Source organism: Desmodus rotundus, chromosome 3, assembly GCF_022682495.2.
Source record: "Desmodus rotundus isolate HL8 chromosome 3, HLdesRot8A.1, whole genome shotgun sequence".
Classification (NCBI taxonomy): domain Eukaryota; kingdom Metazoa; phylum Chordata; class Mammalia; order Chiroptera; family Phyllostomidae; genus Desmodus; species Desmodus rotundus.
This window is the reverse complement of record NC_071389.1, coordinates 74,300,615-74,328,266: the sequence shown is the minus strand read 5'-3', so window position 1 is coordinate 74,328,266 and position 27,652 is coordinate 74,300,615. Positions and strand designations below refer to the sequence as shown.

Below are 27,652 nucleotides of genomic sequence, written 5' to 3'. Positions count from 1 at the left end.
AAAACTGAGGCTTGCCAAAGGTATGCAGGTCTCAATAATCGAGCCCTAAGCTTGCAGAACGAGGCAGGGAGAAGATTAGAAAGTTTGGAACAGAACACCAGAGTTGCCTTGCTCTTGTTATAATGCTCTTTGTGAGTGCCCAACTTTCAGTATAGGCTATTTATTGCAAGAGGCAAATCTGAGGGAATAGATGCTATTGATCCTGGAAAGTAATTCTGAAGATTTAATGAAACCCATTGGGAGACTAAGGGTTACCTAAGGTGTTCATGAAAAGATAAAAGTTGGTCCAGATAATGACTCAGAAAATGTTCATGTGCATTTCCTCCATTAATTAAGCAGTTGAGAGCTGCTTTCTAGAGAAGCAGTTCTAATGAGATAGGCTTTTCAGGTTGGCCAAGGCATGAAGTACTAATTTTTTTCTTTGGTAAGAATCTCTGTAAACTAAATAAATTCTCCCCATCTTCTTGCACAGACCCCACCTTGCTTAGATTTCTGGCCATCAGATCCACCGACTTTGATTTTTGGGCCAGGAAGGCTCTAGGATCTTTCTTGACTGTGAACCCTCACATCAAGCCATACTCTATGACAGGTTGATTATTTTCTGTTACTCTTTTCATATCTACCATATCTCCACTGGTTCTCACATCTTTATCCCAGCTGTAGTGGTTAATACCCTGTGAGTTATGGTAAATGATGCACTCACTCAACCATTTCCTGTCTGGCCTATGGATTCTAAACTTCCCCTCCTCCTTGGGAACTTTTGGTGATGACTCCTAAAGAAGAGAAAAAGGGGATTAAAATGTATCACTGTTAAATCAGGGTCAAAATTAGGTACTTCTCAAATTTAATCCTATCAATAGTTCTTTGTGTTGCTTGTATACTATTTGGCCTATGAAGAAATTAAGACTTGGAGGAGTTAGTAACTTGTCCTCTATCACCCAGCTAATAGTTCCAGGTGAGCTGACCTCACAAAAGTCAATTCATTGCAGTTTGCCAATATAAATATAATTTAATCAGAAAACAGCTATTTCATATACCCAAGTTACTAGTGCTTTAAGCTTTGGCAGAAGTATAATAGTGGGAAGGTGGAATTCTCCCACATCTTCAAGTTAAAATGAATACTTAATGACATTTATAGGAACAAATTGGTCCCAGACACCTCACCAATAACTCGTCCCTTTTATTTCAACTTCAACCTTCTTTTCCATAGTTCCTGGATTTGGTGCTTTCTGACCCACCTTGCCTTGTATTTAGATTAGTGTGATCAGGACACTGAGGTTTTACTTCAGTTACAATGAATTTCTTTCTGCATTGATACGTTTTTCTATTTCCCCTGAACAGAATTTTAGTAAGGACTTTGAGATAACTTCAAGTAACCCACACATTTTTTGATCCTCCACAGGATGTTAAATATTTTTAAATATAAGTAATTGGCTTATACCCCTATCCCACGTAGAATGGGAAACCCAGCCTCTCAACCACTGGTGCTGAGGATTCTTTGGAGTACAGTAGTTCTCCTAATTACCTGGCTTTTTATACTGCTCTGTTCTCACTCTTCACTCTTGACTTCTTAAATATGTTCTTCCTTTCAACATTCTATCTTATCACTGGAAAAACTCATGAAGGCTTCAGTTGACTTCCAGAGTACCACTGACTTAAAGATAAGCAGTCAGCAAATATTGCTGAAGGCTCGGGGCTACATAATGCTACTACATTGTAGAACAATCAAGACAGCTATTTGTCCTTTATAATCCTTTGCCAGTCCCACATTCTAGAACATTTTTCCACTGTCTTCATCTTATTGGAGTCAGTATCCTGCAATGATATTTACCTATGAGTTCCTGCTCTTTTCTCTCTCTCTTTCCTTCCTGTTGAGAGAGAGAGGGAAGGGGGAGCAGAGAGAGAGAGAGAGAGAGAGAACATCCATTTATTGGTCCACTTATTTATGTATTCATTGGTTGCTTCTTGTCTGTACCCTAACTGGACCCTCAACCTTGACATATTGGGACAATGTTTTAACCAACTGTATTGCTCAGCCAAGGCCATCTCTATTTTTCTTTCTTTTTCTTTTCTTTTTCTTTTTTTTTTTTTGCTGTTGTTCAAGTACAGTTGTCTCCATATTCCCTCCACTACTCCCCCCATCCCAGCCATCTCCACCTCCCACCCTCTCCTAACCAACTTTGGCTTTGTCCATGTGTCTTTTATACATGTTCCTGAAAACCCTTCCTCCTTTCCCCCCCATTATTCCCTCCCACATCCCCTATGGTTACTGTCAGTTTGTTCTTCATTTCAATGTCTCTGGTTATATCTATTTTTCTTGATGAGTCTGGTTAAAGCCTTGTCAATTTTGTTTATCTTTTTGAAGAACCAGCTCCTGGATTTATTGATCTTTGAATTGTTTTTTTAGTCTCTACGTCATTTAATTCTGCTCTGATCTTGATTATTTCCATCCTTCTACTCACTCTGGACTTTGTTGTTGTTCCTCTAGCTCTTGTAGAGGTAGGATTAGGTTGTTTATTTGAGATTTTTCTATCTTCTTTAGGTAGGCCTGTATGGCTATGAACTTCCCTCTCAGGACTGCATTCCCTGCGTCCCATAAGTTTTGGGCTGTTATGCATTCATTTTCATTTGTTTGCAGATACTCTTTGATTTCTTCCTTGATCTCATTGTTAACCCATTCATTATTTAATAACATGTTATTCAGGTTTCATGAACTTTAATGTTAGTGAGTTTTTTCCATAAGGGTGGTTTCTCTTTTCAAGCCAATATAATCCAAGAAGATGTTTGATATGATTTCAATTTTCTTGAATTTGTTGAGGCTTGTTTTGTGTCCTACCTTGTGGTTTATATTTGAAAATTTCCCACATGCATTTGAAAAGAATGTATAGTTTGCTTCTTTGGGATGGAAGGTTCTGTATACATCAACTAAGTCAATTTGATCTAGAGTGTTGTTCAATGCCACGATAGCCTTGTTGATTCTTTGCTTGGAAGGTCTGTCCATTATTGACAATGGGGTGTTACAATCCCCTATGATTAGTGTGTTGCTGTTGATAGCTTTCTTAAAGTCCTCCAAGATTTTCCTTGTATATTTAGGTGCTCCTATGTTGGGTACATATATGTATACAAGGGTTATATCTTTTTGGTGGACTACTCCCTTAAGTATTATGTGGTGACCTTCTTTGTCTCTTTTTATGGCCCTTGTTTTGAAGTCTATTTTGTCTGCTATAAGAATTGCTACCCCAGCTTTTATTGTATGTTCGTTTGCTTAGAATATTTTTTCCATCCCTTCACTCTCAGTCTGTGTGAATCCTTTGTTTTGAGGTGGGTCTCTTATAGACAGCATATAATAATATATGTGGGTCAAAAATATGGAATGTTTCATGAATTTGCTTGTCATCCTTGAGCAGGGGCCATGCTAATCATCTCTGTATCATTCCAATTTTAGTATATATGTGATGCTGAAGCGAGCACTTAATGCAATATATTTTAGAAAAAAAAGTTCTGAATTCTTAAGCAATCCCTACAGCATATCCTTGGAATCAGCTACAAAATTCCAAAGGACCTAATTTGTTTGATTGATTGATTGATTTTTCAATGTTTTAAAGCAGTGGTGTCCAACCTTTTGGTGTCCCTGGGCCACACTGTAAGAAGAAGTGTTGTCTTGGGCCATACTTTAAATTCACAAAAACTAATGAAAACTTATGGGTGAAAGAAAGTTCAGTGCATCAGTTTCATTATATCTGCCACCACAGGTAAGCAAAAATATCCTCACCTAATAATCCTAATTATTCAGCGGCCCTTTTGATTATCTTTTAAAGTCATTGAGTATGTCCCAAGTTTGTGATTACTAATATGGGAAATGTACATATCTAAGTCATAAAATGCCATTGTATGTGTGTTTATTTTTATGTGACATTGCAACACATAATCACAAAATATCTCATAATGTCTTAAGTAAATTTATGATTTTGTGTTGGGCTGCATTCATAGCCATCTTGGGCTGCATTTTGGCCCATGGGCCATGAGTGGCACACCTCTGTTTTAAAGGGTACCAACCCCAAAAGCATATACTTTTTCTTTTACCAAACAGAGTATGAATGAATAGAAGGTAATTACAGTTTTTGTATTCAACCTGTTGTTTTTGTGAAGTTTTTTTTTTTGTTTCATGTGCTGTTGAAGTTAATGAGAAAGCATCCTTTTGTTAAATAACAATAACAGCTCATCCTGCTACTCCTCAACAAGGTCTATATGCAGGCCCAGTCCATAATGCTGCTGCTGTGTTACCTCAACCAGGATGCTGCTAATGTTTAGTAGTACCTGTGAACATAGCGCAGAGTAGGACGAGACCGAGGTTTGCAAGCCTTTCCTGTCTGGTGAGAAGAGTCTTTCTCTAAAACCTTTTCTGATTGGAAGCTGCATCTTTATTCCCTTAAAGTCTGCAGGCCTAAGATAAGTGCAAAGAGATTAGGAACAGGTGGGTACAGCAAGGAAGCATATAGATAAAACTTAGTCAAGGAACACATATAAAGGACCCATGGACAAGGACAATGGGGGGAGAATTGAATGTGGGAGACGGGGATGGGCAGGTCAGGGAAGAGGAATGGGTAAAAATAGGGACAAGTGTAATTGAACAACAATAAAAAATTTTTTAAAAACTTATAAATTAGGTAAAGGCCTGAATAGCATGACCTTGAAGAAACAACTCTTTTATCTCCTCTAACTTCATTTTCATCACTCTTCAACTTGGTTAGCAGTATAGAGGCGACCAAAAGAATCGAATTCTCTTCTCTTGCTGACCACAGCAACCAATGTTAATCCCAGCAGGAGAGTGCCCGATGGTTATGAAGGGGCCAGAAGGCTGAAAGGCAGGAAAGAGTGTTGCTACAAGCCCCCTTCACTAACACTGGCATCTCCACAGCCCGCTGCTTACCTTCTGAAAAGCCATCCTTTCCACAAGTCTGGAAATCCATTACCTAAGAAGAAAGTTACACAAAGTTAGATCAAATTTTAAGAATATTTTCTAAGAGATAACAAACTCTGTTTCCATCTTTAAAACCTAGAAACCTTAACCAATTATTAAATTTTGTACTGTATTAGTCTATTGGGGTTGGGAGGAGAGTGACGGTAGGGGAAATGTCTCTGTAAATTCCTTTCAGGTTTCAAAATCAACCCAAAATGTGAATTTTTCATTCTAAGAACAATAAGTTGGTATGTTTTCATTTCTCCAAGCTTAATAAAAAAAGCACAGCAAGGTGAGGTTAAGGGAAATGACTCTGTTATTTTTTTTGTTTTTGTTATAAGCCTTTATAAGTTTCCAGAAGGAAAATCAATCAACTATGAAGTATAGGCTGAATATCTACCCTGCGCAATATTGGATCAGGAGTTCCCAATGTAATCTTCAGGGCTCTCAAATTTTCTACAAGATCAATCTTTATGGCACATCACCTCCCACAGATCTTCATGCAGATTAACCAGTGACCTCTAGGTTTGTGACAAAACTGTTCTTATGTGGCCTTCTCAAAGTATATTGCCTCACAGTAATGGGAAAATACAGCTGCAAGAAAGGGTTTGGCTGTGTTAGGTTTGACTCCTTACTAGAAGCTGAGAGAATTTTTTCAGTGGTCACGTCAAACAAAAATGTAGAATGCATCCGCCTAAACGCTGGCTAACGAGCTGATGTAGTGAACTGGACATGAGGTGAGGACAACCTCCTGAAGTGAAGAGCTACTCATGATGGAAACATTACTCCTAAGTGCTTAAAAGTACCAGCACAATGAAGTGTATTACTCAGAGTGCCATTCTAAATTTCGACAGATTATCCCTCCCCCCTCCCGCCCCCGCCACGCATACACTTTATGCATTAAAGTGAATGAATAGATTTCTTAGGGGAATTTCCAAAGTTGAGTTCAAAGACATGTTGAAAGAAAGATACTTTCTAATTGGAGTTTGTGGTTTGCAGCTGAAATAACTGTACAACTCATATTTTGTCTTTGTGTTTCAAAGACCTGGGCACCCCCAGACTGAAGAGTAGGATCCTGTCCAGGAAGTCTCAGGAGTCCCTTCCATTGACCTATTATGAAAGTATGATCTAATCTCACAAATGTCAAAGAGTAAAAACCAAGGGAAAAAATTAAGAAACTTTTCAGAGAAGCACAATACAAAGGAATTTGGCTCCCATAATCACTATTCTAACCCACAAACACTTCACTGATGAGTGAACCCAAACCTCAGGATTCTCACCAACTCCCCCAAGTCAGAGAGATCTGTTCTGAGAATACCCTTATCTATGACTTCCTTCCTCCTCCTAGAAAGTAGCGGCAACACCTGCTGGAAAGAAACAAATGAAATGGGAATGGTCTAGCGGGACTGGCATTTCCAGAAGGATATCAAGGCTCCAGGGCCTTCTTTCTGTCCAAGAGATATCTAGACCTCCATGGGAATGGGGTACACCTCCTAATTAGGTAGGGGGAACCCTGGTATTAGACATTTAAAGGAACCCCATAAATGTCAGAGACCAGGTATTCTAAAATAGACTGTAAATTACCTCGGAGGATTTATTCACATTATATAATTCCATATATTTTATGCTGCAAAGAAAGCTTTCTGAGAACACAAATGTAATATGTTCAGAATGAAAAGGAAAAGAAATTACAAATCTAAGGAAACAAATTAAGGATGGAAATTTCATTGTTAGAGAACTAACAAATAAGTTTAAAACATCAAGAAACACAAAAACCAGAACTGATAATTCAAAAGAGAGAAGATTTGAGCTAAATATAGTTAATGCTTATAAGAAATAGAGATTAAAACAAGAGAGAAAAGCTAATAGACATACAAAATAGCTAAGAATAATCTTACATACACAAACATTGGACACCTAAAAATGTAAAACTTAGCAAATTGAAAAGAAAGAGCATTCAAAGATAATAAGAAAAAATTTCCCTTGAACTAAAAATTCCCACTAAATTTGCAAATTAAAGGGGCATTCTACCAATCAAAACACATCTTGGTGTCTTAGACTTCAAGAAAAAAATAATCATTCACAAATCCTGATAGGAAAAAGTGAGTAGCCTCCAAGAAAGAACAGAATAAGCTTCTCCTCTGCTATGTTCCATGACAGGTGTCAAAGTTCATCAACAAATTTCTGAAGTAAAACAACTGTGACAAAGTAATTAAAGTTCCATGATGGTGTAGAACTAAAAGCTTATCTAAAAGCAACAGATACTCAAAAATATTAAAGAGACTCAAGATTATAACTGCAGAAACTATTCTTCACATACTTACTGTAAATTTAAAGAGATAAAATCCAAATGAAGACAAAAATTAAACAAATTGTCAAATTAATTGAATTGGAGAAGACAGATATGATTCAGAGCACTGTGCAGGAAATCATCTTAAATATAGAATTAACACTGCATAATTTGCAGTTTGTTGTTATAAAATAGAAAATAAACAGAAGAAACTTCGACAATACACAACAAATAATGAGTAAAATCAGGAGGAGAAAGGGGGGAAGGTAGAGAGTGGTGAAGTGTTAATTTTCTCATCTTTATAGCAGGGAGTCAATCTGTTCTGTGTCTAGTGAAAACATGATTAAAAACAATTCCGTTTCTAGTTTCTTACAATCTTTGCTAGATTATTTTCTTAATCTTAAAATCTTTGAGAAAATGATAAATCTATGTCATATAGAATAATAAAGAAGAATTTCAGCTTTCCTTTTGTTTTTCTTCTATTTATTTTTCTTCTATAATTAAATTCAAGGAAAATTTAATGTAATATAATATTTTACATAGCAACAAGTACATTGACATCTTGTTGTCTTTGTTTTTGTCAGGTATAATTTATATACAATAAAATTCACCTTTTTTGATAAACACTCTGTGGATTTTGGCAAATGTCGTGTAACCACTAGCATAATCAAGAAACACATAGAATATTTTTATCATTACAAAATTTTCCTCTGGGCTTCTTTGTAGTCATTCTCATTCTCATCTTCTCACCCTTCCTCAGAAAATGCCAAGGCCAACCACTTATATGTTACCTGCTCCAAAATTTTTATCTTTTTCAGGCTGACACGTACATGGAATCATAGTACATTAGCGTCTGACTTCTTTTGTTTAGCGCAATGATTCTGAGATTTGTCCAAGGTGTTGTTGTGTGTGCTTATTCCTTTTTACTGATGAATATTATATATATATCACCATTTGAGAAACATTTGAATTGTTTCCATCTTTTATGACTACTAACATTCACACACAGGTTTTGTGTAACACTTGTTTTCATTTTTGTTACATATGTACCTAATTTTTTTCAGGTTCATAGTGTAAGTGTATTTACTTAACTTTACGAAAAGCTATATGCTGGACTGTTTCCCCAAATGGCTGCACTTTTTTCTGTCACAACCAGTAACATATGAGAATTGTAATTGTTTTGCATCCTTGTCAACATGTAGTATTGTCTGTTTTTTAAGTCATTTCAATAAGTATTTGGTTCTTATCAATTTTTTGGTCTGTCTACCTATTTATATACATAGAACAATGCCTAAATTACCATTTTTCTTTGGTTAATGATGATTATTTGCTGGTGATCGGGTCCAGGATATTTTGGAAATTTATAGCTTTGTCTTTACTTCTGAATTGCTTAAATTCTTTATAATGAGTACACATTATTTATTAAAAACAAAGTATTAAAAACTTGAAAACTATTTTAATAATTGTGTATTGTACGTTATGAATATATTAAAAACACTTAATCATCTATCTATTTGGGAATATTTATATTGTTTCCAGGTTTTTACTAAGTAAAACAGTGTTCATTTCTATATTAATCTTTATTTCAAAATTATATTTTCAAAGTATAATCTCAGCTACATAATTACTGTGTTAGATCAATGAGTAAATTTATACTTTTGATACATATTTACAAGTTGCTTAGCAAAATATTGTACCAATTTATATTTCAGACAGCTATATTCAAAACTGCCTGTCTCCTCACATATTTATTTGTATTGAATATTATTTTAAAATTCTGTTAATTTGCTAAGTTACACATATCAACACTATGGATTTTAGTCAGAGGAACTTTCGTGTAAATATTTTCCTCAGATTGATGTCTACCACTTCAGTCTATTTCTTCCATTTTAAAATTTTGTAAATTAATATGAAATCAAATCTACTACCTTTTCTGTATAATGCATTTCAATTTAAAATGTATTTTTGATATATACTATATTCTTATATTATTTAGTTATTTGAGATTTTAGCATTTAACTCATTAACCTTGAGGGAATCGATAAAATCTGAGATAAAACTCTAATTCTAAAACTTTCTTTAATTTTCCCTGAAATAACTAACCAGTAAATTTGCTCTTGTCTTGTGTATTCTGATATCATCATCAATTTATGCTTAATCCTTTAAGAGTAGTAGGATTTGTTTTAGGGCAATTGTGATATATGTAATTATAGTTAATGTTTATTAAATACTGACCAACAGATACTACAATAAACTTTTGCATGCATTATTTATTTCAATGTTTATAACAATAACAAGAAGCAAACATTAATATTATCTTTTGTAGAGAGGAAACTGAGGCTTAGTGAGATTAAAATAACTTGCACAAATAGTATTTTTAGCAAGTAATGGAGTCAAGATTCAAACCTAGGGTCCAAAAATTGTTTTTCAATAATATTTGATTTTTAGATAAATTTTACATTTACAGAAAAATTTTAAAGTTAGTAGAAAGAGTTTGTGTATACCCTGAACCTAGTTCCCCCTATTACTAGGAGCTTACATTAGTAACACTTGTTATAATTAATGAACCAAAATTGATACATTTTTATCAACTAAACCCTATACTCTATTCATATTTTCTTACTTCTTACTTAATGTCCTCTTCTTCTTCCAGGATCCCATATTACATTTAGGTGTCATTTTACCTAAGTTTCTCTCAACGGTTTCTCAGAATGGCTTCTCCTTGCTTTTAATGACCTTGAAATTTTAATAATGTAGGAGACATTTTATTTGGGATTTGTCTGATGTTTTCTCATGATTAGCCTGAAGTGATGAGATTTGGGGAGGGAAACCACAGAGATAAGATACTATTTTATCACATCATGTCAAATAGACATACTGATAACATGATTTATGAGTATTCATGTTGATCTTGATCACCTTATTGAAAAAGTGTTTATCAGATTTCTCCACCATAAAGTTACCCCTGCCACACACACACATACTTTTCTATGCTGTACACTTTGGAAAGAAGCCACTATTCATAGTCCATACTTAAGAACTGTCCAGTTGCTCAACCCTTCTTTTAGAATGGAGTGCCTACAAAATTCATTGGACATTCTTCTGCATGGGAGATTTGCCTCTTCTTCCCATTATTTATTCCAGTCATTTATTTATATCAGTACTGACTGATAGACACTTATATGATATGATGGGTTGGAATTTATTTTATTGCTCAAATTGTTCCTACTTTGGCTATTAGGGTCTCTTTCGTTGGGTCCTGTGTCCTTTGGCCATACCCCACTGACATGCACATGCTGAATATTATTTATTTATTTTTGACACTTTCTCATTCTCTGGTACTAACGATGCTCTAGAATCACCTCGTATAGTCCCTGCCCAACTGCTAGACTTAGTGACTTCTCCATGGAGCCCCGGGTCTTTGTATTGGAGAATGGTATTAGAAACTACGATATGGGTGCTATGGGTGCTTCCTGCTAATGGGGTGTCATTTCTTTAGGCCCTCTCAAATGAAAGAACAAAAAAAATACAGTGTTTATGTTTATACTAACCTGTATATATACATATATCTATACACATTTCTACATGCAATTATTTATATGTGTATTAAATGAAATATGTTCTTTTTTTTTACTGCTGTCTTGTACTCCAATCCATTACCACATGGATTATTGTGGCTTCTTTCTCTTCCTTATCTGTAACTTCCCACTCCAACAGTAAAAAACCAGGTTTCCACCATTTGCCATGCTTTCATGTAATTATTCAATTTTGTTATATATTATAGCATTATGAGAGCTGTTAACCTGTACCCCTGTGGAAACAACTTTATCGAAGACCACAGCACTTTTATATGCAGTTCTGCCCATGTCCTTTCTTGACTTAATGTAGTAGCTAGCCTTGCCAGTAAAATGTTGAATAGGAGTAATAAAAGGAAACACACTTGCCTTCTTCCCTGTCTTAGACAACACCATCCAATTTCTCATTTTAAGTATAATATTAGCTGTAGGATTTTGGTCAATTTTTTAAATCAAATTGAGTAAGTTTCACTGTGCCTAATTTGTCAAGAATTTTTATTATGCATGGGTGTTGCACTTTTGTCAAATGTTTTTTTCTGTATCAGTTAGAATAATTATATAATTTTCTTCTTTACCTGTTGAAGTGCAGGACTACATTATTATTTTTTTAATGTTGAATCAGCCTTGCATACTTGGAATAAATCTCAGTTGGTCATGGTGTATAATTCTTTTTACAGATTGCTGGATTTTTATTTGCTAATGTTTTGTTGAGGATTTCTACCTCTATGTTCATGAGAGATATTGGTCCATGTATTTCCTTGTACTGTCTTATGTGGTTTCAATATAAGGGTAACACTAGCTTAATAGAATAAGTTAGGAAGGGTTCACTCTGCTTCTGTATTCCAGAAGAAATTGTAAATAATTGATATAATACCTTCTTTAAATGTTTGGTAGAATAACCAGTGAACCTATGTGAATCTGGGGTTTTTTTTTAGAAAGAAGGTTATTAATTGTTGATCCCATTTATTTAATAGATATAGGCTTATTCAGATGACCTATTTTTATTGTGTGAGTTTTGATAGTTTGTGTCTTTTAAGAAATTGGTCCATTCATCAAAGATATCAATCTAAGATACCAATTTTGTGAGTATCTATTATCCTTTTATTATCTGTTAAATTAGTAGTAGTTATTCCTCTTTCATTTCTGATTTTAGTAACTTCTGTATTTTCCTTTTATCATCATTCTTCTAAAGATAAGGCATCTTATCCTTATGACTTCTTTCAAGATTTTCTTGTCTTTGGTTTTCTCCAGTTTAAATATAATATACCTAAGAGTATATTTTTTAGTATTTATCATGCTTGGTATTTTCTGAGCTTCCTGGGTCTATAGTGTCATGTCTGTTGTTAATGTTGGAAAATTTCCAGCCATTATTGATTTAAATATTTCCTATGTTACATTCTCTCTTCTACCTCTTCTGTTATCCCAATTACATGTATGACACATTATTTGTAATCATATCAGTCTTGAATATTCTAGTCATTTTTTTCACCTTTTTTTCCTTTGCATTTCAATTTGGGAAGTTTCTACTGGCAGACAAGCTCACTGATTCTTCTATTGGCCATATCCAGTCTGCTCATGAGCCCATCTAAATAATTTTTTATTTCTTTAACAGTGTTTATGATTTGTAGCATTTTCATTTATTTCCTAGAATTGTATCTCTTTGTTAACATTATCTGCTTGTACCTGCATGTTCTCTACTTTTTCCATTAAAACTTTTAACATATTACTAATAATTACTTTAAATAATTCGTAATTTCCCCTAACTCATAATTTCATATATTGTGTCATATTTGAGCGTGGATTTCAGGCATATAAGTATTTTGTCTCTTCAGACTAGTATGTCTTGTCTCTTAGCATACTTCATAAATTTTTGGTAAAATCATAATGTGATGTACTGAACAACGAAAATGGTAAATGTAAGTGAAAGTTGGCCTTGGAGCTGGCTATGTTTGCTGCAGCTGTAGTTGCTAGAGGCTTCATTTTCCAAGGTGGCAATTTATCCCTGTGACTTCAATTTTGTGACAGATCTAAGACAAGTCAATGATTTTCTGTTTGGTCAGCTTTTTTTTTAGAGTGAGGATGGAAGCAATGACTTCTAAGCTTTTTACTTGATGAAGCTGAAAGCAGACATCTGTAAACCTAAGTTGATTAGAAACCATTGCTTGTGCTCTTAACTATTATGCTATACTTTTCTCTGTCCCCTCATATGGACTTTCCACTGTATTGATTAAATTGTTAAAGTTCTAACATGTGTATCAATGTCTGATACCCTCTACTTATGTATTCTCTAGTCATATATTTAAAAATACATTGTAAACTTTATTCTTCTGGAAGGCTTTACATCATTTTGTCGCTCTTATAAGAACACAAGTCATCATGGATTAACCCTTTCTAATATCTTCCAGAAATTTTATGTTTTTCTTTATATGGTTCTCTGATGCTACCTATCAGGGTGAATGTATTAATTATATTACATATTCAATTCTCTCTTCTTTTTTTAATTTTCAAGCACTTAGGTTGATAAAGCTTGAGAATAGTGTGCTGTTTCCCTATTAAAGCTTTAAAATACTCCAATTTGAAGTCTAAATTTGCTACTGTATTTTAAACTTCCTTTAAATTTTTTCATTAAACCAACTAGCTCCTTTTTTAGTTTAACCTATTATTCGCCTTAATGTTTTTTTGATGACTTTTTGTTTCTATTTCATAGAGATTGTTGTCCCTTTTCATACAGAGAACAGGAAATGATGTGATACAGAATAATTTTCCACTCATTTTATTAAGTACACCTTTCCATGAATTGTCAAAATAATACTCCTTTTCTCTTGGGATAAATTTTCTCCCTGGTCTTTCTATAAAAATTTGACATTTTAACAAACATGTACTGAGATTAAATTACATTTAGTCTCTGAAATATGTGCTCAAGTTATTGAGACTTTGGCCCAGCAGTCATGAAGCAAAGGGTGGCATAGTAAAGATAAAAAATTAAATGATTATTTTAATTAAAATTAAAAGATAAGAAATTACAATGTGATAAACATTATGAAAGAGATACACCAAAAATTGGCTATTAAATCTTGATTGTTTGATCTTTCTAAACACCCACTTGTTGTGTGTTCTAATGGAGGTAAGGATAGCATTTATCTCTGGGATTATTGTTAAAAGCAAATAAGGGTGCTTAGTCCAGCGCCATTACTTAAACATTGTTAGCTATTATTCTGGTGCAAACAGTTCACCATGAGCCCCAAATCTAAAATCCTACCATCAGTCACTTTCTCCCCCAGTCTCCTTTATTATTTCTTCAAAGCACTTATTAATATGTCAAATTCTCTTATTTATTTGATTACTAGTTTATTGACATATCTTCCCATAAGAATGTAAATCCAAGTAGGTAAGGACTCTGTTTTTATTGTCACTGCTTATTTTTTTGCCCAGGGTCTGGAAAAAGGATACCCAATCAATGTTGAAGAATTAATTAAAATATTTTCTCTAATAACTTTATTATCTCAATTCATACTGCCTATAGAAAATATGAAAACCACAGAACCATATCAGAATTAAGTCTCATCTTTAAGCATTTGAGGAAAAAATACTTTGAGCATTTTTATGAATTTTCTTCCTGGATTTTTCTCTCCATACACATATTAGGTCATTTTGTACTTACAATACCGTATCCTGCTTTCTCTTAGTCAACTTTGCAATGTATTTTCCTTATATTTCAAAACTTTTTTTCCATGGATTTACCTTGCATGTTCTTTTACCAAAACCCTAATTATTGCATATTCAGTATTATACAATTTTGCATGAATACAATTATGGTCATTTATTCAACAAGTACTAATTAAGCCCAAGTATATGGTAGGACCACATGGGAGAACAATAAAATCCTGTCCTGGCCCTCAATGAGCTTACATTCTAGTTGAGAAGACACACAGTTGATTAGAAATTGGCCAGCTGAAGAGGGAAGGGAGAGATGGAAGTGGAAGGAGGAGAATTTGAAACTGAAAAAAAAACGTGAGTGAAGGCCATGATGTGGAAATGAGCACTGGATATGGAAAAATAAACAAACAAACAGAGAAGCAGAACAGTGAGAGTATAGGAGAGTTGAGTGTGTTACCTGTGTATCTGTATCAGTTTGATGTAGCAGGTGTAGGTACTGAGAAGTGAATAATAGAGTATGGGTTCACCAAATGTGGGGCTCAACATTTTAATTGTTTTTCTAATGGTGATGACGAGCACTGACTCATCACCTAACCCTGGACCAGGGGTACAGCATGCTCCTCATGATAAGTAGAGTCACTCATGCTCAAAGAGCCAAAACAGTTTGTATTAATCCATGGGTTTAGCCTTAGAGATCCAAGCTCTACTCAACTGAATACACCTGTCTCAATATCTCTGTCTCTATCTCTCCCTACACACCTATGTCATCTATATCATCTATCTCTATGTCATCTGTGTCTATCTATATTTCTTTTTATCAGATTTCAAAATAAGGTATTTAAGTAGCCTTGAAATATTTCTTAAAGCACTGGGAAAGATGAAGCATGAATTGTGTCCTCCAAAAAACTGCAATTATGCCAGTAAATAAAAACAGAAATTTATAATGCAATATCCTAATGAGCATTATCACTTAGCAAATAAATTGATAGGAAAATGTTGGGAAGAAAGAGTCATTTAACATTTGTTTTTGATGCTTAACCATTGACAAAGTCATCCAGAAAAACTGACCTAAAAAAACATTAATTAAATCCATCTGTTTCTTGTGGGAATTATGCACATCAAAGCTGTAAGAGAAAAATAGCAAACTCCAATTATTCCATGAATCTCATACTTCATTACACCACATAAATCTCGAAGTAAGCTCCAACATCCAGTAGAATACAGGGTGGGACAAAAGTAGGTGTGAGTATGCAGACACGGAGTTCATTGTATTATTTTCCATATGTACAACTGTATTGCCCCACCCTGTATTCCTTTAATTATCTAGAAGGATTTTCTAAAGAAACCAGTAACATAGCCATTGAACATTTATTAGAAATCTTGTGTATGGAAAGCATTGCACAGGCACTGATAGAAACACAAAGATGAACAAGTAAGTTACAGTCTTTGCTTTCAAGGAATATACAACAGCTGCCACAAACTGGGGAGCAGTAGAACACCGGTGACAGCTTTTGTTTTAATAGATTCAATGTTGAGCATAAGGCAAAATAAAAATAATCCACTCTGAGTGTTTATGTGTGCTACCAGAACCAGGTCTACTTAACGTTATGATGCCATGATATAAATAAGAGGCAAATCGTTAAACCCAGAAGAGGTAGCTTTTCATGTCCCGTATCCGCGATAACCCTTCCTACCCGACGTGCATCCCCCTCACAGAGGCCCTGGTAAATGAAACGACAAAGGCTGGGCTGGAGTCAAGCAACCCAAGTTGTACTTATTAACACAAAGACCATTTGGCTGGAAAGATGACATTTAAGCTGCCTTTTTCACTCCAAGGTTCCTGATGTCACTACTGTGAGCATTGTTCAATTTATCTAATTAGTTCTGCAAGCCTGTCTAGACCATTGTTATTGCCTTAAGGTGCAAAGTAGCACTCCAAAAGGGGCTATGATAAATCCCTGCAAAGGGTGAACCCAGACTCTGAGAACAGTGAGGTTTTTTTTACATTCTGTCTGTGATACATAAAATGAAGCTTGTAACTCACTTTCTTACTCCATCTTTTTATCTGTACTTATAAAGACATTATGTAATATTTATTCTTTGATATGTCACTATCCCTCTTACAGAACTGCTGAAATTGAAACCCACATAGAAATATACACATATTTCTAGTGATAAATGTGCATATGTGCATTCTAACAAAACGTATCTATGGACTATGAATCTCTATCACTGGGATACAGATTTTTTTACCATGTCATGAAATTTGTTACAAACTTTCAAACTACGTGTTTTAGATCAAAACAATTTATATCATGACAGGTGGTCTATCCAGTATGATACATTTAATAATCTGAGTCTGGCGTCCCACAGGTTATTTAATTTTATGTTTATGAGAGATAACATTTCATGGCTGTGGTCTCCCCATGGATTTAGAACAGATTGAGACTGAAGCAAAGCAGTACCATATACCCCAGAAGTCCATAATGGGAGAGCCAGGACTCCAGAGGTGCGGCGAAAGCAGCAGATGTCCACTTAATGGCACTCAAAAAAAGCTATCATGATGGACTGTACCTTTCTTCTAGGAACTGAACTCAAACAGCAGGGAGGCAGCTTAAGGTTATCTGCCTTTTGGCAAACTTTATGAAGAGCTTTAACCAGAAGATTTGTGGGTACAAGGGCAGCAGCAAGCAAGATGCTTATATTTCTGAACTTAATTTGAATTATTATTGTAGTAAAACAAAGGTTTACCAAGTGAACATATAATGATATTGGGATAAGGGAAAAAAATAAAGCAAAGCTTTCATCAGTAAAATCTGGGACAGCTGCTGCCCCTCCCAGGAAGATCTCCTGTGAATTGTGAGACTTCTGTAACATGTGACCTTGGGCTATTTATGAAAAAGAGAGTGTTCCTCTAAGGGCCAAGATCTAAGACATAAAATACAACTGATGAAAAAAAACACAATTGATGTTTCATAGAGTTTGGGGAGAGTATAATGAACCTCTGAAATCAGAAAATGATAGCAATTTTAACCTTTAAACCCTGGAATGGAATCTGGCTTTGGATGAGCTGGAAGTTTTCCAAAAAAATTAACCTCAGCTCTTCCTTCAATATAAATATTACGCATTAATTCTGGGAATGTGTCTTTGGATGTTTTCTCCCCTTCTTCACTGTGTGCTAGATGCCTCTGAGGTGGGTCACGATGACATATTAAAAGAAAAAATTAATAGCACCTACTTAATCATCGCCTGCTATTTATTTGCCTGGCACTGTGCAGGCAGCATCTCAGCTTCTCTCAGCACCACTAGGAGCCTAGCGCTAAGCTGACTGGGGCGAGGACACTGGGACATAGACAGGTAGGTGGTTTGTGGGGCAGGAATGTGATCTCTCGTTATCTGATTCCAAGGCTCACATTTAATCACTGCCCTGTACTAATTCAAAACCTGGTTTTGTCCATGTGTCCTCTATAGTAGTTCAGCTGGGGTGGGGTGGAGGGATGGGGAGAAAAGGCATACAACTGTAATTGAATAACAATAAAAATTTAATAAAATAAAAAAAACATAGAAAAAAAAAACCCTGGGAACAATCTGTCACCTTAAGACTTATTGGTCGTCCTTTTCAAAAGAATTAAATGTCTGAAACTTTAATTTGGTGGCTGCTCTCCAAGGTAACATGAAAAGCAGCAGGTCATACACAATGCTTCTCTGGGCACAATTGAGAATAAGGAAGAAATATATAAGGGCTTCAAGGTGTTTATGGACTGCTAGGATAAGACCTTACTGATGATTACAAGAGCTACATAAAAAACAGTAAGTGGAAAAAATGTTTGTTGTAACTAGCACTCTAAGTGGCATGTAATCTTCTAAATACTGTATGTGTGCTAACTCGTGTGGACACATGGAGGTAAGTAATGCTACGATCTCTCTTTACCTGATGAAGTGATCTTAATGTTATAGCAGTGCATTGTAAGAAGGTGTCTAAAGTTGGAATCTGGACTCATGTCCAGCAGGCTCCCCCAGAGTCTGGGATCTCCACTGCCTTAAAATAATAATTTCACTTGACTTTCTATCCAGAGGGATTGGTTCTAGCTTTCTTTAAGAGTAAAGAACGGTATCATATGTGGCTGCTCTGAACCTGACTGAGGGGAAAGCAAAGTGTTCAGCTAGGGACCCACTCTCTTCTTTCCTTGAAACAGCAGAGTAGAGTGTGACCAAATATCAGAGCGGGATGTGACATTACCAGAGGCAGGAGAACAATTGTTTTTAGGAGCACATTTTCCACCCCCTGACCAGGACGCGCCCTGAGGGACTCAATATGTATTCTTTTGCAGCAGAAATTTGACATTACATGCTTTTCCACTTATCCTAGTCCCTTGTTTTGGAAATAGTTATTGGTTGTTTATTTTCATTTTAATAGTTTTGATATGGTAATACATTTATATTGTTCAAAAGTCAAAAATAACTGTAAAAAAATAGATACAGTGAAACATCTTGCTTCTACCTCTGATCCCCATTTATCAGTCTCCACCTGCATGGCCTGAAAAACCTGCATCCCCAGGAAAGCAGTGCCTACTATATATCCTTCCAGAGTTTCTTAATGAATATGAACATGTGTCATTTCTATTTTTAGACAAAAGTTATTATACTACATACATTGTTCTGTACCCTCCTTTTCTGAGGATTAATTTACTTGGAGATATTTCCATATCAGCATGTGGTGTCTCTCCTTCTCTCTCTTGAAATTCAGAGTGCAACAATAGAATTGGACCTCTGTGTATACTGCACTGTGCTCACCACTCATCCCCACACAGGCGATGCCCTTTACTCATTCTGCCCCCCTCCTCCTCCCCTTTTATAGTGTCACTGCCTAGTGTCCCCTTGTTTGGGTGACCGTAATTTACTCCCTACTGAAGCACTGGATATTTTTATTGTTTTCACTGGACAACCTTGAATATTTTTCACTGAGCACATCTACATATATATCTGCAAGATTAATTCCCGTAGTGAAAATGGGTCAAAAGTTATTATATTTATGATTTTGATAGGTGTTATCAAATTGCCCTTTGTGGCAATTGTACCATTTCAGGGATTCACAGGCTTTTCCACATTATATCACTCAAAGGAAATGCAACGATTTACACTTGGGGTAAACTGGAAAGGACTTGGAGCCCTATAAAAAATGATGACTTGTGACCAAAGGGAATAGGCCTACAAGTTCTAAATGACCAGGACCCATCCAGCGGCCAGAGATCTGAGGACATCGGTGTCAGTGTCTCCCACCACCGTGGCGAGAGAGCTCTGTGCAATACATGTTTGGATCAGCGACGTATGAGGATGCCTGTTTCCCTCAGCTTCTCCAGTGAAGACGTATAAACCTTGGGATTTGAGGTAACCCCATAGATTTAAAAAATTGTACATCTATGCAGTTTTACTTGATTATAAGTGAGGTTGATCATTTTTCATATGTTTAGGAGTTTTTGAAAGCTTTTTGCCTGTAAACTGTCTTTTCAATCTATTTGTTTGTTCTGTTCAACGATTTGTCTTTTATTATTGAGTCGAAAAAACCATTTATATATTAAAAAATAATCTGTGTCTGTGATATAAATGTCAACGCTCCTCTTCCTTCCCACCAATTTGTATCTGTTTCTTGGCTTTCTTCATGGTGTTTTGTGTTGGTCTTTGCATTTGCTTACAGAAGTCCCTTTTCCACTTTCTTATGCTGTATTTTATAATTTGGATTTTAAATTGTTGGTGGTCCCCAACAATTCCAAAAAGAAATTCCCCATAAATGAGTTCTTCCATTTTATTCTACTATTTTTAAGATTTTATTTCTTAATGTTAATTTTTTTTCATTTGGAATTGTTGATATTAAGTGTGAAATATGGATTCACTATTTTTTCCCCAGGTGGGTTATACTAACACCATTGTGTAATAACTTATATAATGTTATAAACCAATATTACCTCAATAAAAAATCAATTGGGCCGTCACATTTGAGAAGTATTTTAATTTCTTTTCATATGGGTTTGTATATTTTTATTAGGTTTATTTCTAGAAATGTTTTTTTGCTTATTTTTGCTCCTTTAAATGTTTTTCCTATTGTGTTCTAACTGCTTGCTTTTTGTACATCATAAATTTATTGCTTTTTATTTGTAATGTTTATATCTTATGATTTCCCTGAATTCTCTCATTCTTTGTGGTGTTTCAGTTGATACTCTTGTATTTTCTAATGTACCATTACATCATCTCCTCACTGTTACAGTATATAATGTTTATACTTCAAAATTTTCCTTATTGTGTCAGGTTATGTTAATTGCCTGTAAATGTTCATTTGTGGGACAGTAGAGGTGATAGCATTTTTCTCTTGATCTTGATTTTACTAGGATTGCCTCTAGTACACATCCATTAAGCATGATGCTGCCTTCTGGATTTAGAAGAATGAATATTTACCGTGTTTTAAGTACCCATCCATTTTTACTTAACTGAATGTGATTTTGAAGAATGGCTATTGCATTTTCTCAAATGACTTTTCAGCATGTATAAAAATGACAATATCTCTTTAATATTATGATATTTATATTAATGTATCTTCTAATAATAAGCCATCCTGTACTTCTAGAATAATTATTCTTTTTATATGTTCTTGGATTACGTTACTAACATTTTCTTTTGAATGGTGCCATCATTATTTATAACAGATTACTCTATAGTTTTACTTCTATATACAACATCTTTATCAGGTTTCATTATCAATTTTATATCTCCTTGCCAAAAAGATTTGAAGGTTTTCTTTTGTCTATTGTTTTTTAGAACAGTTTAAGTAGCCTTGATGTTATTGGCTTTTAAATTTTTCTAAAGTGTCTAAACCTGCTACTTTTTTGGGTTTACCTTTCTAACAATTTTATCCATTGCTTCTATTGAAATAGTTCTGTTTAGATTTCTCTATATTTCTTGATGTTATTTTGTGTAAATTATATTTTCAGTGAAAATTACCTATTTTATTAAACTTTTTCAAATTAGTCTTCTTATACATGTCTAATTTTCTTTGTTCCTTATAGTGAGTTCCCCCTTTATAGTTCACTTGTGTTTCATTGTTTTTAATTGCTGTTTTTCATTTTTTCCTAATGAAGTTAACTAATGATTTGCTATTTTTAAACAATCAGATTTTGTCTTTGAACATTAAACCTATCATTTGTCTAATTCACTAGAATTATAAAATACAAGCCATAGAGTCTCTGTTACAATTAATCGATTGAGTCATTGTAATACAAAAGCAGCCATAGACAAAACGTATCGAAGGAGTATGTCTGTGTTCCAATAAAACACTTTTATGGATACTGAATTGTAAACTTCATAAATTTTCACACGATGACTATTATTTTTCTTTTTATTTTTTCAATCATTAATTAAATGTAAGTATCATTTTTATATTATAGGCCATACAAAAACACACATTAAACCAGATTTGGCCCCATAAGCTATGGTTTGCCCCTCCTTTATTTGATATGTCTTTAGATATATAAATTTTTACAGAGTATCTACCCGACATTGGTTCACTAATATGAACAATACTAACGATTTTCCTGTCTCCTTCCTCCCTCCACATTATTTACTTTATCAACATTTTCTTGCTTATTGTTTTACTCTATACTATTAAATAAGCCTATTTTTTCCATTACGTGAGTTATGAACATTTATTGATAAACTTTGACCCTGAGCTATCATAGATGAGTCAACTCGGAAATGTACCCAGCTTCTTTCACCTCTCCATTGTCAGAGGATACAATAAAATTGTTCTGCCACATTCTATGTTTTGGTTTACAGAAGGACACCCAATCCACTGAGCCACACCAGTCAGGGCTGCCACACTCTATGTTTTATGCTCAATTCCATGGGTAAATTCAATGCTGACTAGCAGATTCGTTGACATATATTTTCCTTTTGTGTCTTAGTTGGCTGAGGATTGTCTTCTGGTAGTTTTCTTAAAAGGAGTTTAGGTTTTATATATTTAAAATGTGAAGATATGTTTATCAGGATATGAAACATGGGTCTCATTTTCTTTTATTGAATACATTTTCTGTGTTGCTCTTATGAGACTCTTGACTTTGTATGTTGCTGTAAAGAAATATGTAAACAGCCTGATTGTTTTTTCTTATTCTCATGTACCTTAAACTTTTTGTTTGACCACTCACATAATTCTTTTGTTTAAATCTTGGAATTTCAATAACATTGTTAACATAGTGATGGCTTGCTCCTTCTGTTTCAGTGTTCCCCAGCACATTGTCTCCCCATGTAAAAATTCAAGACACATTAATTTTGGAGATGTTTTCCTGAATTATTTCTTTCAAGATAAGATTTTGTTCATTTTGTTGATTTTTTTTTTCTTTCCAGGGATTTCAATTATATGTATGTTGGAATTTTGTTTTTGCTTTTTTTTTTGTATCTATCACTTTGTCCTTTTAAGATGGTTTTATTTTGTTATTTTTATTTCATTTTGTTTTCTTATTTCCATTATCTATTTCCTTTACTATGGTTTTCACAGTGTGTATATTGGTTATAGTCCTTGAATTTTTAACTTTATTTACATGCCAATTTTGGTTTTCTTTCTACTTTTTCCTGAGTTCTACCAGTTCAATGTTCATCTTCTATGGTAATTCCCACTCTTTTCTGAGTTCTAGTATTTCTGCACTCAGAGAGTTGTCTAAATTCATATAAGAATTCTGCTTAAGATTGTGTTTAACTTTTTTTACTTCCTGATAAATTTTGAGGTCAAATATTGTATCTATGGCACAATTTTTGTTGTGAGTGTTCTTTTCAGGATGAGTGTTGATGCTGTTTTTCACAATTGTTCCCATGTAGGAATTTTGTATAGTTGCTGGGTTGGTTCTTTTTACATTACTTGTCATTAAATGAGTTGAATTTTCTTGGATCAGTATTTTACAGAGTTGGTGGACAAGAGGGGAAGCTTGAGTAACCTTTACAGCCAGAGTAACCTTTAAGTTTTCATTATGTAAAGAACTTTTTCCCCGGCTGGTATGGCTCAGTGGATTGAGCACAGGCTGCAAACCAGAGGGGTTACTGGTTCAATTCCCAGTCAGGGCACATGCCTGGGTTGCGGGTCGGGTCCCCAGTGGGGGCCACATGACAGCCAACCACACATTGTGTTTCTCTCCCTCTTTTCCTCCCTCCATTCCCCTCTCTCTCTAGAAATGAAAAAATAAAATCTTAAAAAAAATCTTTCCTTGTTGCCACAAAGATAGATCACTCTATACAAACATGCCTTATTTGTGTGAATGTTTTGTAGCCCTAAATCCCTTGACTCCCTGTGTCAAACATAGCGAAGAATGAGGCTCAACAGCTTGTTGACTTCAGTTCCAGTGGACTTTTTTTGCAAACAAGATTATAAATTTAAACTCACATGTGCCTCACCTCCAAGAACTATAATTTTAGTATAATATTATACTCTGAGTTTTGCTGCTGGTGGACTCCTTCTCACTTGGTGTTTTATTTTCATTGGCTATCAAGAGTATTCTGCCAATTTTTTATAATTCCAAAGTCCCTTGCTTTTCTAAATTATTATTATTATTATTATTATTATTATTATTATTATTATTATATCTGTCTTCTCAGTTTGATTAGATTAGAATTTCTAAACATTTTTTGTTTTTTTTTCTTCTCTTGCTATTATATGATTTTCAAGAGGGAAAGAGGAACAGCGATGACTTTCTCAGCCATATTTATGTTATGCCATGTTTTTAAAGAGTTGAGCACGTAATGAGTACTTATCACTAGTTTTCAACAGATGGACTTTTAAGAAACAAATCCAAGCCTATGAGGAGACCATGGAAATTTGAAGTTTCCAGGAATAATGCTGAGGTAAAAAATATATACATCTAAAGAATCAGCATAATGAAGACTGAGTGAACCACAGGAATTCAGATAAAGAGAAGATTAAGTGTTGACAGGAGCAACGACCTAAGGGGTTATATGGAACACAGATTAGAAGGGTTCATTGGAGGCTTGAGCAAAGTTAGTGTTCTTCCCTGTAGCTTTTGGTTCAAGAACTTTGAAAAATTCTTTCTCATTTACTATTTATTCTCTGTTACTGGTTGCTTTCCATCTACCTCAGGATATCTCAAACTGTGAAGAAAATGAAAAGAGATAGACTCAGTTGAAGGAAAGAAAGAAGATTTTGGAATAAAAAAATATTTTTTCTCTGTAGTCTCCAGAGTTTATGCCAGTTCCCCAGAAACAAGTCAGGCTCCCAGAGGCACTCTGGACCAAGGGTTCTTGGCACAGACAAGATTTCCAAAAGACAGAGCTGCCTTTGAGACATACCCTGGAACCTGAAACCAAGCCAAACAGCCTGGAGAGTGAGCAGGGTGAAGCAGCTTCAGAACATTTTGTGTGACATATTTGTTGCTGTCGTCTTTGCTGTATAATTTAAAAATTTTACTTTTTCCTTCTGAATATTTCAGCCTGTTCTTATTAGTCATTTCAAGGAGGATCATATAAAGACCTAGGGAAGGCAGGACCCTCATTCCTCTCTATGGCCTCTGCATAGCACTTTGCCTTTGCTCTCTCCACTGTTTACTTATAAGCTTGGTTTTGGCAGCCAGTAAGTTTATTTTACATTTTACTGAAGTGTGAGGGGAAATACTGATAGGAAAACTAAACAAAATCCCTCACAAAATGGTATCACCAGATGAGCAAAGTACCTGAAAGAGTCAAACATCCGGGTGCCCAGAACTCAAAGGCTGATCTTTGTTACGGGCAGGGCAGTCAGGATCTCTTCCTGCTCTGTCTGATGATACGATCATCTGCAAGTCGATCACAAGTGGAGAGAGACTGCATTCACTGACAGCCTACACTGCAAGTTGGAGTCCCTGCCCCCCAGGTTTCTTGTCTGTACTGCCAGAAACTCTTCAGAACAGGGGGCTCAAATGCCTTTGTTGTTGCTTTAAAGAAATGAGAGTGCTAGGTCTTCTGTCTAGTTAGAGTATAATTTTTTTCTTACTACTAAATCAGTAATTGGTGGTAATTAAAAAATAACATAAAATAATTTCTCTTTTATGTGTAATCATGTACCTCACCATAAAATATATATTTTAAAAGGAAAATGACATCGGCCACATATAAAACTAAAAGTATATAAAAGGATATTGAAAAACTCAAGTTTACATGATTTTTCACAGCAATCCTGTGAGAATAGATATTAAGCAGATGTGTGGATGGGTGTGCCATAAATGTATGTAAACATATATGTAAACATATATGTTTATGTTAGTGTGTTTATATATATATATTTATATACATATTTGTTTCCATAAAGATAGATATATGTATATACACACACATGTGTATATCAGTATATCTGTGTGTGTATATGTGCGTAGACATATACATATCCTCTCCAAACAAACTTATGTCTTCCATCAAAGGTAAATGGTTGAATGATATACATTTCTATAATCTTTGTGGAGTAATGTAGCAATTTAACACAGAGGAAGATCATAACTTACAAGAACAAATACAGTAGCTTTAAAAGTTTATTCCAAAAGCATGTAAGAAAAGGGTGGATATTATTTCTTAAATGGAAAAAGAAGAACAAAATTTGGAGATATTTATAGAAATAAAAATACAGACAAACTGAGGGATCCTACATGTAAGGAAACTTAACAACCTTTGACAAGGTATTTGTTCAAAGTAGACATGGAACATAGTCAACAAAACAAACAAGCAAAATATAACCAGAGACATTGAAATAAAGAACAAACTGATAGTAACCAGAGGGAAGAGGAGAGGGATAATAGGGGATGATAGAGGAAGGGCCGTCAAAGAACACATATAAAAGACACATGTACAAAGCCAAAGAGGGTAGGTACAAGGGTGGGAGGTAGGGATGGGTGGGGTGGAGGGCCATGGCTGGGGCAAAATGGGGACAGATGTACTTGAACAACAATAAAAAAAATAAAAAAGAAAAAAACAGAAAAAAGAAAAGTAGATGGCCGTTTTATTTCCAATTTTCTGTATCCCTGAGTGAAGCTCAAAGACTTCACACAAATTTTAATGTCTCTTTCCCACATTAAAAATATCATGAGTTGTTGATAATATATGTTATGTGGCCTGGGTCTTTGACATTCCAGGCCCATATGTTGACTGAGCAGAGATAACACTGCTGAAATGTATTTGCATGAGAAATTCAGTGGTATTAGAATAGTGAGATAATGGTGAGATAACAAATATACCTAAAATATTAGTGGCTGATAACAATAAAAGTTGATTTTTGCTTTCACTGTATGTTGATTATTGACTTGACTATGGCCTCCATTCACATCATCTCACTCCAGGTGCCAGAATGAGAGCCCGGTCACTATCTGGAATAAAACTGCTTGTGAAGAGAAGAGAATATGCAAACTTTCAAACTGTCCCCAAGCACTCCTACTCAATCTCTATGGGCCAAAGTTAAAGTAACATGCCCAGCTTCATGTGGGGATGGCGGATAGTGAAATGCAGCCCCACTGTGTGACCGGAATGGAGAAAATTATGTTGTTATTGAACAGCCCTCATGACTACCAGAAATGAAAACATTTAATAACCTTTTATTGTATTTCTGTTCTATGTTGGGGATAGAAATAGGGAAATGGGAAGGACTTCTCATTCCATTTTTACTATGTAATTTGACCTCCCAGTGAAAAAAGTAAAGACCTCATAGATTATGTTTTATATGAAAGGTAGTAACACCAGTGCTTTCCTATAAGATAGGAAAAATATTCTGAAAGAGTTATCTTCCTTATAGAACAAAAGCCTTAATCTTCTGAGGAGAAGGGCAGCAAACACTTGTCTATTATAAACAGGGAGGAAATGGAAAAATAACCTCTACCCCTGGAGGAGGCAGAAGGATACATACTGGTCTCAGGATTACATAATTGGAGGGTAAGAAGCACTGATAAGACCACAAACACAAATCCTAGGTACTTGATGATGGCCTAAGACTGAAGCTTAGTCAGAACCATAAAGAATACCCCCAGCCACCGTGTCAGGCTAACCATCTCCTAGTAAGAAGTAACATGCAAGGGAAACCCTCTCTGAGGGACTGCACAAAGGAAAGACCAAAAGCTGAGGGTTGAGAAGACACTGGGGAAAGGAAAAAAAAAAAACAATCTTCTG

General features: G+C 34.9%; 1 non-coding gene across 1 annotated transcript; it reads right to left on the bottom strand.

Moving 5' to 3' along the window:
- Positions 1-3,362: 3,362 nt before the first annotated feature.
- On the bottom strand, positions 3,363-3,471 carry LOC112309454 (U6 spliceosomal RNA). Its single transcript, XR_002975249.1, has one exon. It is a non-coding gene; the product is annotated as a U6 spliceosomal RNA (small nuclear RNA).
- Positions 3,472-27,652: the final 24,181 nt, after the last annotated feature.